The sequence below is a fragment of the Loxodonta africana genome, chromosome 13 (assembly GCF_030014295.1).
Source record: "Loxodonta africana isolate mLoxAfr1 chromosome 13, mLoxAfr1.hap2, whole genome shotgun sequence".
Lineage (NCBI taxonomy): Eukaryota > Metazoa > Chordata > Mammalia > Proboscidea > Elephantidae > Loxodonta > Loxodonta africana.
In genome coordinates this window covers 84,793,488-84,804,540 of record NC_087354.1, presented here as the reverse complement: position 1 = coordinate 84,804,540, position 11,053 = coordinate 84,793,488, and positions in this window count along the sequence as shown.

Sequence of the window (11,053 nt, the reverse complement as noted above, 5' to 3'; positions counted from 1 at the left end):
GGTGTGTATGAAATACTTTATTTTTCAGTAACTCAGTGTAAATCCTATTTGGAATTCCCTATTCCAAAGGGTAATACTATAAACTTTATCAAATCCCAGTATCTCTCCTTTTGCCCCCAGGGCTGACTCTAAATTTGAGAAGATCTAACATGGTGATGGAAACCCTGGTGGCGTAGTGGTTAAGTGCTATGGCTGCTAACCAAAAGGTCAGCAGTTCAAATCCATCAGGCGCTCCTTGGAAACTCTATGGGGCAGTTCTACCATGTCCTCTAGGGTTGCTACAAGTCGGAATCGACTCAATGGCAACAGGTTTTTTTTTTTTTTTTTTTTTGGTAATATGTTGGCATGCTTTTGAGTTGGGGACCTCTGGTTCTTGATGACGTGTGTCTACACACGCACCTAATGAAAAATTCATTATCTTAACTCAATCATCAGCACTCACAGGCCTCTCTGAGTTCACAGTTTCCATATGCAAGCTCCTTTTATGTCTGGAGGGTCTTTCCTCTTGTATGCCACTCCCGGGTGTATAGGGATATTGTTTTGCTCCCACTCCAGTTAAGGGCATAGGAAATCTTTGGGAGTCTGTCTAGCTCCCATCTGCCTACTCATACCATGACTCCACGTTTTCTCTGAGGCCTGCTGCCTTCCTGGGGCTATATCCAGGAAACAGGGCACAGGTTCCCTCTACTCTCAGATCCCACAAACTCACCTATGGTGGTCTGCTGGCTTCCCAGGGCTGTGCCCAGGGACATGGTGCAGGCTCCCAATCTCTGGGACAGTGGAAATCTGCCCTGCCCTTCTTCTAACGCTCCCCCTCGCTCTACCACCACCAACTCCTTCATTCCCCAGCACAGGGGATGAGTTTTTTTCTTGTTTGTTTTCTGAAGGTGGAAAGCCATGCTCTTGCAAAATATCTTTTTGTCCAAGTCTTGCTGTGCCAAGAGTCTTTTGTGTGTACCTCTAAAGCCAAGCCTTTTGCAAAACCAAAGCCAGGAAGAAACTCCTTTTTCCTCTTTTTTTGCTGTCACATCCTTCTCTTAAAGCAATGAGGACAGAACGCCCAGCTGTTTGTTGGGGTGGGGGTAGGCAAAGAGGGCGAGAGAAGAAAATATTGGGTGGGGGAGGCAATCTATTAATATATTCCCACCACTCTTATGAGGAACCGAACACATAAAACCCATTGCTGTCAAGTCGATTCTGACCCATCACAACCATATAGGACAGAGTAGAACTACCCCATAGGGTTTCTGAGGAGCACCTGGTAGATTCAAACTGCTGACCTTTTTTTTTTTTTTTAAATTAATTTTTATTGTGCTTTAAGTGAAAGTTTACAAATCAGGTCAGTCTCTCATACAAAAATTTACATACGTCTTGCCATACACTCCTAATTGCTCTCCCTCTAATGAGATAGCGCAGTTCTTCCCTCCATTCTCTCTCCTTGTGTCCATTTGGGTAGCTTCTGGCCCCCTCTGCTCTCTCATCTCCGCTCTAGACAGGAGATGCCAACCTAGTCTCATGTGTCCACTTGATCCAAGAATCTCGTTCTGCACCAGTATCATTTTCCATCCCCTATTCCAGTCCAATCCCTGTCTGAAGAGTTGGCTTCAGGAATGGCTCTCATCCTGGGCTAACAGAAGGTCTGGGGACCATGGCCTCCGGGGTCCCTCCAGTCCCAGTCAGACCATTAAGTCTGGTCTTTTTATGAGAATTTGGGGTCTGCATCCCACTGCTCTCCTGCTCCCTCAGGGGTTCTCTTTTTTGTTCCCAGTCAGGGCAGTCATCGGTTGTGGCCGGGTACCATCTAGCTCTCCTGGTCTGAGGCTGATGTAGTCTCTGGTTTATGTGGTCCTTTCTGTCTCTTAGGCTCATAATTACCTTGCGTATTTGGTGTTTTTCATTCTTCCTTGCTTCAGGTGGGTTGCAACCAATTGATGCTAGTGTTTAAGACCCCAGGTGCCACTCTCCAAAGTGGGATGCAGAATGTTTTCTTAATAGATTTTATTACGCCAGTTGACCTAGATGTCCCCTGAAACCATGGTCCTCAAGCCCCCACCTCTGCTATGCTGGCCTTTGAAGCGTTCAGTTTATTCAGGAAACTTCTTTGCTTTTGGTTTAGTCCGTTTGTGTTGACCTCTCTTGTATTGCATACTGTCTTTCCCTTCACCTGAAATAAAACCTACCTTTAGTGAATACCCTTCTCCCTCACTCTCCCTCTCATAACCATCAAAGAATATTTTCTTCTCTGTTTAAACTATTTCTCCTGCTCTTATATCTTACACAATATTTGTCCTTTTGCAATTGACTGATTTCACTCAGCATAATGTCTTCCAGATTTTTCCACGTGATGAAATGTTTTATGGATTCAACATTGTTCTTTATCGGTGCGTAGTATTCCATTGTATGAATATACCATAGTTTATTTATCCATTCATCCATTGATGGGCACCTTAGTTGCTCCCATCTTTTTGCTATTGTAAACAGTGCTGCAGTGAACATAGGTGTGCATATATCTGTTCATGTAAAGGCTCTTATTTCTCCCGGATATATTCCAAGGAGTGGCATTGATGGATTGTACGGTAGTTCTATTTTTAGTTTTTGAAGGAAGCTCCAAATCAATTTCCGCAGTGTACCGTTTGACATTTCCACCAGCCGTGTATAGGTGTTCCAATCTCTCCACAACCTCTCCAACACTTATTATTCTGTGTTTTTTGGATTAATGCCAGCCTTATTGGAGTGAGATGGAATCTCATTGTAGTTTTGATTTGCATTTCTCTAATGGCTAATGATCGTGAGCATTTCCTCATGTATCTGTTAGTGACACTGCCGACCTTTTGGTTAACAGCTGTAGCTCTTAACCACTATGCCATCAGGGTTTCCGTATGAGGAACAGAGAGGAATAACAATATTAGGTCTCTCAGGGGAAATATTCCCCCCCTCTACCCAAATGAAATTGTATCCTTAGCCTCAGGATGGGAAAAAGGAGACATCAGAACTGAGAAGCCCTATTCTAAGTTGGCAGACCAACAGTGGGACAGGTTGTCTTCCAGAAGACAGTTTTTTCTTTTTTTTTTTAACTACAGATCCAGTTCTGGAGTGGCTTTGAAAGGTAGGATTCTCTTACTGGGTTTGGTTCTAAGAATGTGACAGTTCACATAAAGCTGTTACTTTACTGAGAAAAATCTAGACACAGTGAGAGTAACACCTGAATCAGTCTTTTACACCTAGAAACCTGCATCAGAGGAAGAATCACATTGTTTTTTCCTAAGAATGCAGAGATGTCTTCAAAGTGCCTTTGCAGTTTCAGCTTTCATTCTGAAATCTGTTGACATTAGTAACTGTAATAATGAAGTATTAGTTATTACTGGTTAATAACTGCTTACACTTATTGAGTGCTTACCATGTGTCAGACGCTGAAACGGTTAAATAATTCTTCATTTAATCCTTATAAAAACCTTAGGAGATAATATATTATTATTATCCTACATTTCAGATGCAGAAACTGAGGCAGCGAGAGGCTAAGCAACTTGTCTAAAGTCATAAGCTGTATCTATTAAGAGCCTGAATCTAACATGCAGAAGTCTGATGGCAGAGTAGAAGAGCTGCCTAGTTAATGGTAATTGTATTCATCATGATAATAACGCGTACGAGGTAATGGTGACAGTCCTCACAGTAAGAAGCTAAAGGCTGATTCTAAGCTAGCAGACCAGACTAAAAAATTCCATGTGAAGTTATCATTACAGTAGGTGTCAGACAAAGTGAACGTTCTCAGCCTGCAGCCCGGACTGGAGACCGAGCTGGAGGATTTTGATTCTCGTGTTCAACAAAGGGCACAGATGTTTTGTGCTGAGCTGTCCCACAAGCTGCAACAGGGAAAGAAGCAGTAGTTACTGAAGACGATATTTAGTCGTTTTTGTGGTTTGTATGTTCATGTTGTTGCTGTTAGTTGCCATCAAGTCGGTTCCAACTTTTGGCGGCCTTATGTACAGCAGAATGAAGTGTTGCCCGGCCCTGCGCCATCTTCAGGCTCCTGCTGTGTCGGAGTCCACTGTTGCGGCTGCCCGGCCCTGCGCCATCTTCAGGCTCCTGCTGTGTCGGAGTCCACTGTTGCGGCTGCCCGGCCCTGCGCCATCTTCAGGCTCCTGCTGTGTCGGAGTCCACTGTTGTGTCAATCCACCTCCTCAGAGTATCTCTTGTTTTCACTGACCCTCCACCAACCAACTTTTCTAGCAACTGGTCTTTCCTGATGATGTGTCCAAAGTAAGCAAGATGAAGCCTCTGCATCCTCGATTCTCAGAGCGCTATGGCTGTACATGTTTTTATTTCTTCTCAGAAGTGGCTCCGGAGTGGTCCTGTTTTGGGGCCACTCCCTGGTTGTCACAGCGACCTCACCTGATTTGGTGTTGGCAAATGGTGTCTGGGAACGAGGGAGCGCTGTGGCTCCCCGTCAGTGCTGTAAGGCCTGCTCTTTTCCCGCCTCAGCACTGCCACCACTGACAGGTCGGTTCCCTCACGGTGCTGTAAGATTTTTCAGGACAAGCACCATGTTTTATTCAATTTTACATCTCCAGCGCTCTGTATCTTAGACACTTGACAAATATTTGTTGAATTAATAGAATTACATAAAACCTTAGAGAAAATGCTTAATCTCTTGTTATTTAAAATAAGGTCTGCAGACAGGAAACGTGGGCATCTCTTGGGAGCTTATTCAGAAAGTAGAATCCTGAGCCCTTCCCCTGCTGAGTTAGACTGCACATTAATGATGGAGTCCTATTACCGTCCCAGCCCTGTTGGTTCTTGTCCCACAGAACAGCGAGAAGGAGCGACATCTCACCGTTGATAACTGTTAAAGAAATGGTATCAACATTTTCATCAAAAAAGATTTTTTAAAATTATTTTCCACATACTTTTATTCTATATTTTATTGCTATTTACAGGAAAACTAGATAATGTTTTTCATTTCCCTTAAGGTTAGAGGAAAAGCACTTAAAATTGCAGCAGGAGATCATTATATTAGATAAATAGAGACATTTCTTGATCCTAAGGCCTGCAAGTCAGGGACTTCTCTGAGTATTCTATAAAACTCGCCAGCACGTCAGTGTAGTTGATTCTAAAAATATGCTGTCGTTTCTTAGACACCAGTTCCTTTCCAGTGGCTTGCCTCTGAGTCTCCTGATGCTATCGTTGACAATGGTATTTGCACTACTGTGTCCTGTTCTTTTTCCTGTCCTTTCCACTCATCCTTCCCCCTCAGTAATCAGTTTTACGAGTATGCCTCATTATTTCCATCTGGAAGCTTCTACGCCCAATGCACTGGGTTATAGCTTCAGAATTGTCAAGACTTTCCTTACGAACAACCTTAAGTTTTAGGATTAAGAAATGTCTGGAACGTAGGTGATAATCTTTTAATTTTAATTACACTTATTTATTTTTATATTTAATTTTCGTCAACAAAGAACTTGATGAAGCGATGGCTTTAGTGGATTCAGCTTGCCGTTTCTGTTTGCTGTGTGGTAATGATACGGAAAATTATTTTAAAGGTAATCAAAAGGACGTGCCTTCAGGCTTTTCAGGGGCCAACCAACCATAAATAAGCTGAAGTGTCATGCCTTCCCCCTCAGTGGGTCTGTCTTAGCCCTGAGGTAGCACAGCTGACCTTTCTCATTTCTTCACTCTTGGATTGACTCAGCTTGTAAGTCAGTGCTGTGATTTAAAATATACACACTTCCAGTTTCTGGATTTAACAATCCCTTTGTGTCACAAGAAGAGGACCTTAACAACTCTGTTTTGTGTCTCCAAGAATAAAAAGCCAAACAACCAAACCCGTTGCCTTTGAGTTGATTCTGACTCAAGGTGACCCCGTGGGATACACAGACATTAACTTTAATGTGTTGGAATTTGAAAGGCTCTATCAGAAGAACTGATAGAATCTTCTCAAATTATACATAAAGACACATGGAAATTAAATTTCTTGTAAAGATTCTCAAGACAATGTTCTATATAAGTCATGCATTCAAAAACATTTATTGAGGTCCTACTAAGTGTCAGGCACTCTTAGACATGCTGGGGAAAACCAAACCAGTTGTCACTGAATCGATTCAGACTCATGGCGACCTCATGTGTGTCACAGTAGAACTGTGCTCCATAGGGTTTTCAATGGCTGATTTTAAGGATGTAGATTGCCAGGCCTTTCTTCTGAGGCACCTCTGGCTGATTCAAACTGCCAAGCTTTTTTTTAGCAGCCAAGCGCATAACTGTTTTTGCCACCCAGAGACCTGTGCTGGGGCTAGGCTAATGAAGAAACAAACTCAAAGATCCTTGCTCTTTTGGAGCTTAATTCTAATGGGAGGAGATGAAAAATGAGTAAATGAGTAAATGATTAGTATATTAAAAATGATAAGTGCTACGGAAAAAATAAATCAGAGACTTGCTAAAAGGATTCCTTTTCAGTTCTTTCTTTTCATTGTTCCTTTTTCTTTTTACTGCAGGGATAAAATGGGCAAAGTTATAAAACTGTTTCTCATCCTGAAAACTCAACATGAAGAAAATATGGACAGAAAAAAACCCCAAAGTATAGCTTCTGATCCAAGCACTGAAACCAATGGTCTTGAAGCCAAAACCCTCTCTGAAAAAGTGGCTTCTCATGGAGAAAAAAGATAGGGTGAAGACTGAAAGCTAGAAAGCCTCCAGACTTCTCACGGTTTTGTCGTGTTTTCATTTTACAGGGCTACGTGGGCCCCTCCCCTTGGTGCGTGCTCCTTCACCTGCTCTCCCTATCCTCCTCCTACGTGCCACATAGCTCCCCGGCTGATGCTTACATACTTCTGATCTCAGTAAAGGCCCCTGTGTTCAGTGCCCCTGTTGCATGCTGAATGTAGTTGTACTTTCCCCATAAAAGCACTAATCGCACTTCATTGTATGTTGTATTGAGTTGATTCTGACTTACAGCCACACTACAGGACAGTAGAACTGCCCCATAAGGCTTCCTAGGTTGTAATCTTTACGGGAACAGATCATCAGGTCTTTTCTCCCATGGAGCTGCTGGTGGGTTTGAATCTCTAAACTTTCAGTTAGCAGCCTCTTAACCATTGCTCTTTCAGAACTTTATTCAATTGTCTTTAGACTGTAAGATCTGTGTAATTAAGAATAAGAACTGTGTCTATTTTTATCATTCTATCATGAGCATTTAGAACCTGTGCATGTTGCTCTCGAGTCCTTTCCAACTCATGGCGACCCTGTAGGACAGAACAGAACTGCCCCATAGGGTTTCCAAGGGGTGCCTGGTGGATATGGACTGTCAACCTTTTGGTTAGCAGCTGCAGCACACTGTAGCTCTTAACCACTGCACCACCAGGGCTCTGGCACATAGTGAGTGCTCAGTAAATATCTGTCATATAAATGGAATCTATGTTTACTAGTATATGTGGGCAAGCCTATGTTTGTATGCATTTTATGCATACAGCTCGGTGATTACACAGAAAAATTTAATCAGTGTAATGTCCTTATTGATTTGCCCTAAAATCCGACTAGCATCTTTCTTGGCAAAAGGTGTGCTGCTATTCTAATTTAACCATTACTTTACAAGTAAGTTTTATAAATATTTTATAAGTACCAGTTGCCATCGATTCAGTTCCAACTCATGACGACCCCATGTGTGTCAGAGTAGAACTGCAGTCCACTGGGTTTTCAAGGCTGTGATCTTTTGAAAGCAGATCTCCAGGCTTTTCTTCTGAGGTGTCTCTGTGTGTGTTCAAACTGCCAACCTTTCAGTTAGGAGTTGAGCTCTTAACTGCACCACCCATGAACTCCTTCTAATAAGTAAAACACCTAAAAATTAGACAACGTAATTTTGTTTTTACCTCTTAAAATACATTTTGCTATAGAAAATTTCAAAAATACGAAAAAAAAAAAAGAGCACATTATAATAAACCCCCATACAACAATCATCTGGCTATGATTCCAATCTTGGCCAGTTTTATTTTATCCATAACCCCATCCACTCTCCTGCCCTAGATTATTTAAAAGCAAACCTAGATACCATTTCATTGCCACAGTGATTTTAAAAAGAAGAGTCATTAGAGTTCACAAAGCGACTACATACACATTATCTTTTTTTCATTCTGAAATCCTGTTCCTTTCTTCTTTATTGAAAAGGAAGCATGTTCAGAGAAATTAAATGTTCATTGGTCACATGCCTAGTAAAGATTATAGTCAGAATTTAGCTCCTTGTTTTTTTTTGTTTTTTTTTTTAAAGATCAAGTTTGGTGCTTAGCCCAGAGTATGATATTTTAGGTCCCTTCAAGTTGCTATCCATAAGGTTTTCTATTGGCAAATTTTCAGAAGTGGATTGCCAGACCCTTCTTCCTGGTCTGTCTTAATCTGGAAGCTCTGCTGCAACCTGTCCACCATGGGTGACCCCGCCGGTATTTGAAATACCAGTAGCATGTTGCTGTTGTTGTTAGGTGCCAGCAAGTCATTTCCGACTCATAGCGACCCTATGCACGACAGAAGGAAACACTGTCCGGTCCTGCACCATCCTTATAATCGTTGTTGCGCTTGAGCCATTGTTACAGCCACTGTGTCAGTCCATCTCGTTGAGCGTCTTCCTCTTTTCCGCTGACCCTGTACTTTACCAAGCATAAGGTCCTTCTCCAGGGACTGATCTCTCCTGACAACATGTCCAAAGTATGTAAGACGTAGTCTCGTCATCCTTACTTCTAAGGAGCATTCTGATTGTACTTCTTCCAAGACAGTTTTGTTTGTTCTTTTGGCAGTCCCTGGTATATTCAGTGGAAACCCTGGTGGCGTAGTGGTTAAGTGCTACAGCTGCTAACCAAAAGGGCAGCAGTTCAAATCTGCCAGGCGCTCCTTGGAAACTCTATGGAGCAGTTCTACTCTGCCCTATAGGGTCGCTGAGTCGGATTTGACTCAACGGCAGCAGGTTTGGTTTGGTATATTCAATATTTTTCACCAACACCACAATTCAAAGGCGTCAATTCTTCTTCGGTCTTCCTTATTCATTGTCCAGCTTTAACATGTATATGATGTGATTGAAAATACCATGGCTTGGGTCAGGCGCACCTTGGTCTTCAGGGTGACATCTTTGCTCTTCAACACTTTGAAGTGGTTCTTTGCAGCAGATTTGCCCAATGCAAAGCGTCTTTTGATTTCTTGACTGCTGCTTCCATTGATGGTGGATCCAAGTAAAATGAAATCCTTGACAACTTCAATCTTTTCTCTGTTTATCATGATGTAATGCTTATTGGTCCGGTTGTGAGGATTTTTGTTTTCTTTATGTTGAGGTGTAATCCTTACTGAAGGCTGTGGTCTTTGATCTTCATTAGTAAGTGCTTCAAGTCTTCTTCACTTTCAGCAAGCAAGGTTGTGTCATCTGCATAACTCAGATTGTTAAGGAGTCTTCTCCCAATCCTGATGCCCCATTCTTCTTCCTCTAGTCCAGCTTCTCGTATTATCTGCTCAGCATACAGATTGAATAGGTATGGTCAAAGGATACAACCCTGACCCATACCTTTTCTGACTTTAAACCAATCAGTATCCCCTTGTTTTGTCTGAACAACTGCCTCTTGATCTGTGTAAAGGTTCCTCATGAGCACAATTAAGTGTTCTGGAATTCCCATTCTTCCCAATGTTATCCATAATTTGTTATGATCCACACAGTCGAATGCCTTTGCATAGTCAATAAAATATAGGTAAACAGCCTTCTGGTATTCTCTGCTTTCAGCCAGGATCCATCTGACGTCAGCAACAATATCCCTGGTTCCATGTCCTCTTCTGGATCCAGCCTGAATTTCTGACAGTTCCTTGTCGATATACTGCTGCAACCACTTTTGAAAGATCTTCAGCGAAATTTTGCTTGTGTGTGATGTTAATGAGAATATCATTGAAAATAGGCATAAATATAAATCTCTTCCGGTCAGTTGACCAGGAAGCTGTCCTCCATATTTCTTGGCATAGGCAAGTGAGCACTTCTAGTGCTAAATGTTATGAATAGCAGCAGAACATTGTCTGATATAATTGGAAAATATGGCTTTGGTGATAGAAACAATCCCAGAGATTGAATGATAGAATTTTGCAAGACCAACGACTTCTTCATTGCAAATACCTTTTTTTTACCAACATAAACCGTGACTATACACAGGGACCTCGCCAGATGGAATACACAGGAATCAAATTGACTACATCTGTGGAAAGAGCTGATGGAAAAGCTCAATATCACCAATAAGAACAAGGCCAGGGGCTCATATGCAAGTTCAAGCTGAAACTGAAGAAAATCAGAGCAAGTCCACAAGAGCCAAAACACAACCTTGAGTAGATCACACCCGAATTTAGAGACCATCTCAAGAACAGATTTGACATGTTGAACACTAATGTCCGAAGACCAGACAAGTTGTGGAATGACATCAAAGACATACATGAAGAAAGCAAGAGGTCACTGAAAAGACAGCAAAGAAAAAAAAGACTATGATGATGTCAGAAGAGACTCTGAAACTTGCTCTCGAACGTCGAGCAGCTAAAGCAAAAGGAAGAGATGATGAAGTAAAAGAACTGAACAGAAGATTTCAAAGGGCAGCTTGAGAAGACAAAGTGAAGTAGTACAATGACATGTGCAAAGAGGTGGAGACAGAAAACCAAAAGGGAAGAACACGCTCGGCATTTCTCAAGCTGAAAGAACTGAAGCAAAAATTCAAGCCTTGAGTTGCAATAGTGAAGGATTCTATGGGGAAAATATTAAACGAGACAGAAGCGTCAAAAGAAGGTGGAAGAAATACAGAGAGTCATTACAGCAAAAAGAATTAACCGACTTTTAACCATTTCAAGAGGTAGCATATGATCAGGAACCAAGAGTACTGAAGGAGGAAGTCCAAGCTGCAATGAAAGCACTGGCAAAAAACAGGCCTCCAGGAATTGATGGACTATCAACGGAGATGTTTCAACCAGTAGCATAGTTTCCATCACCACAGAAACACACACACCACTACAGTAAGACAAACTGACAGAATGCTCCTTAGAAGCAAGGATAGAAGACTTCATCTTG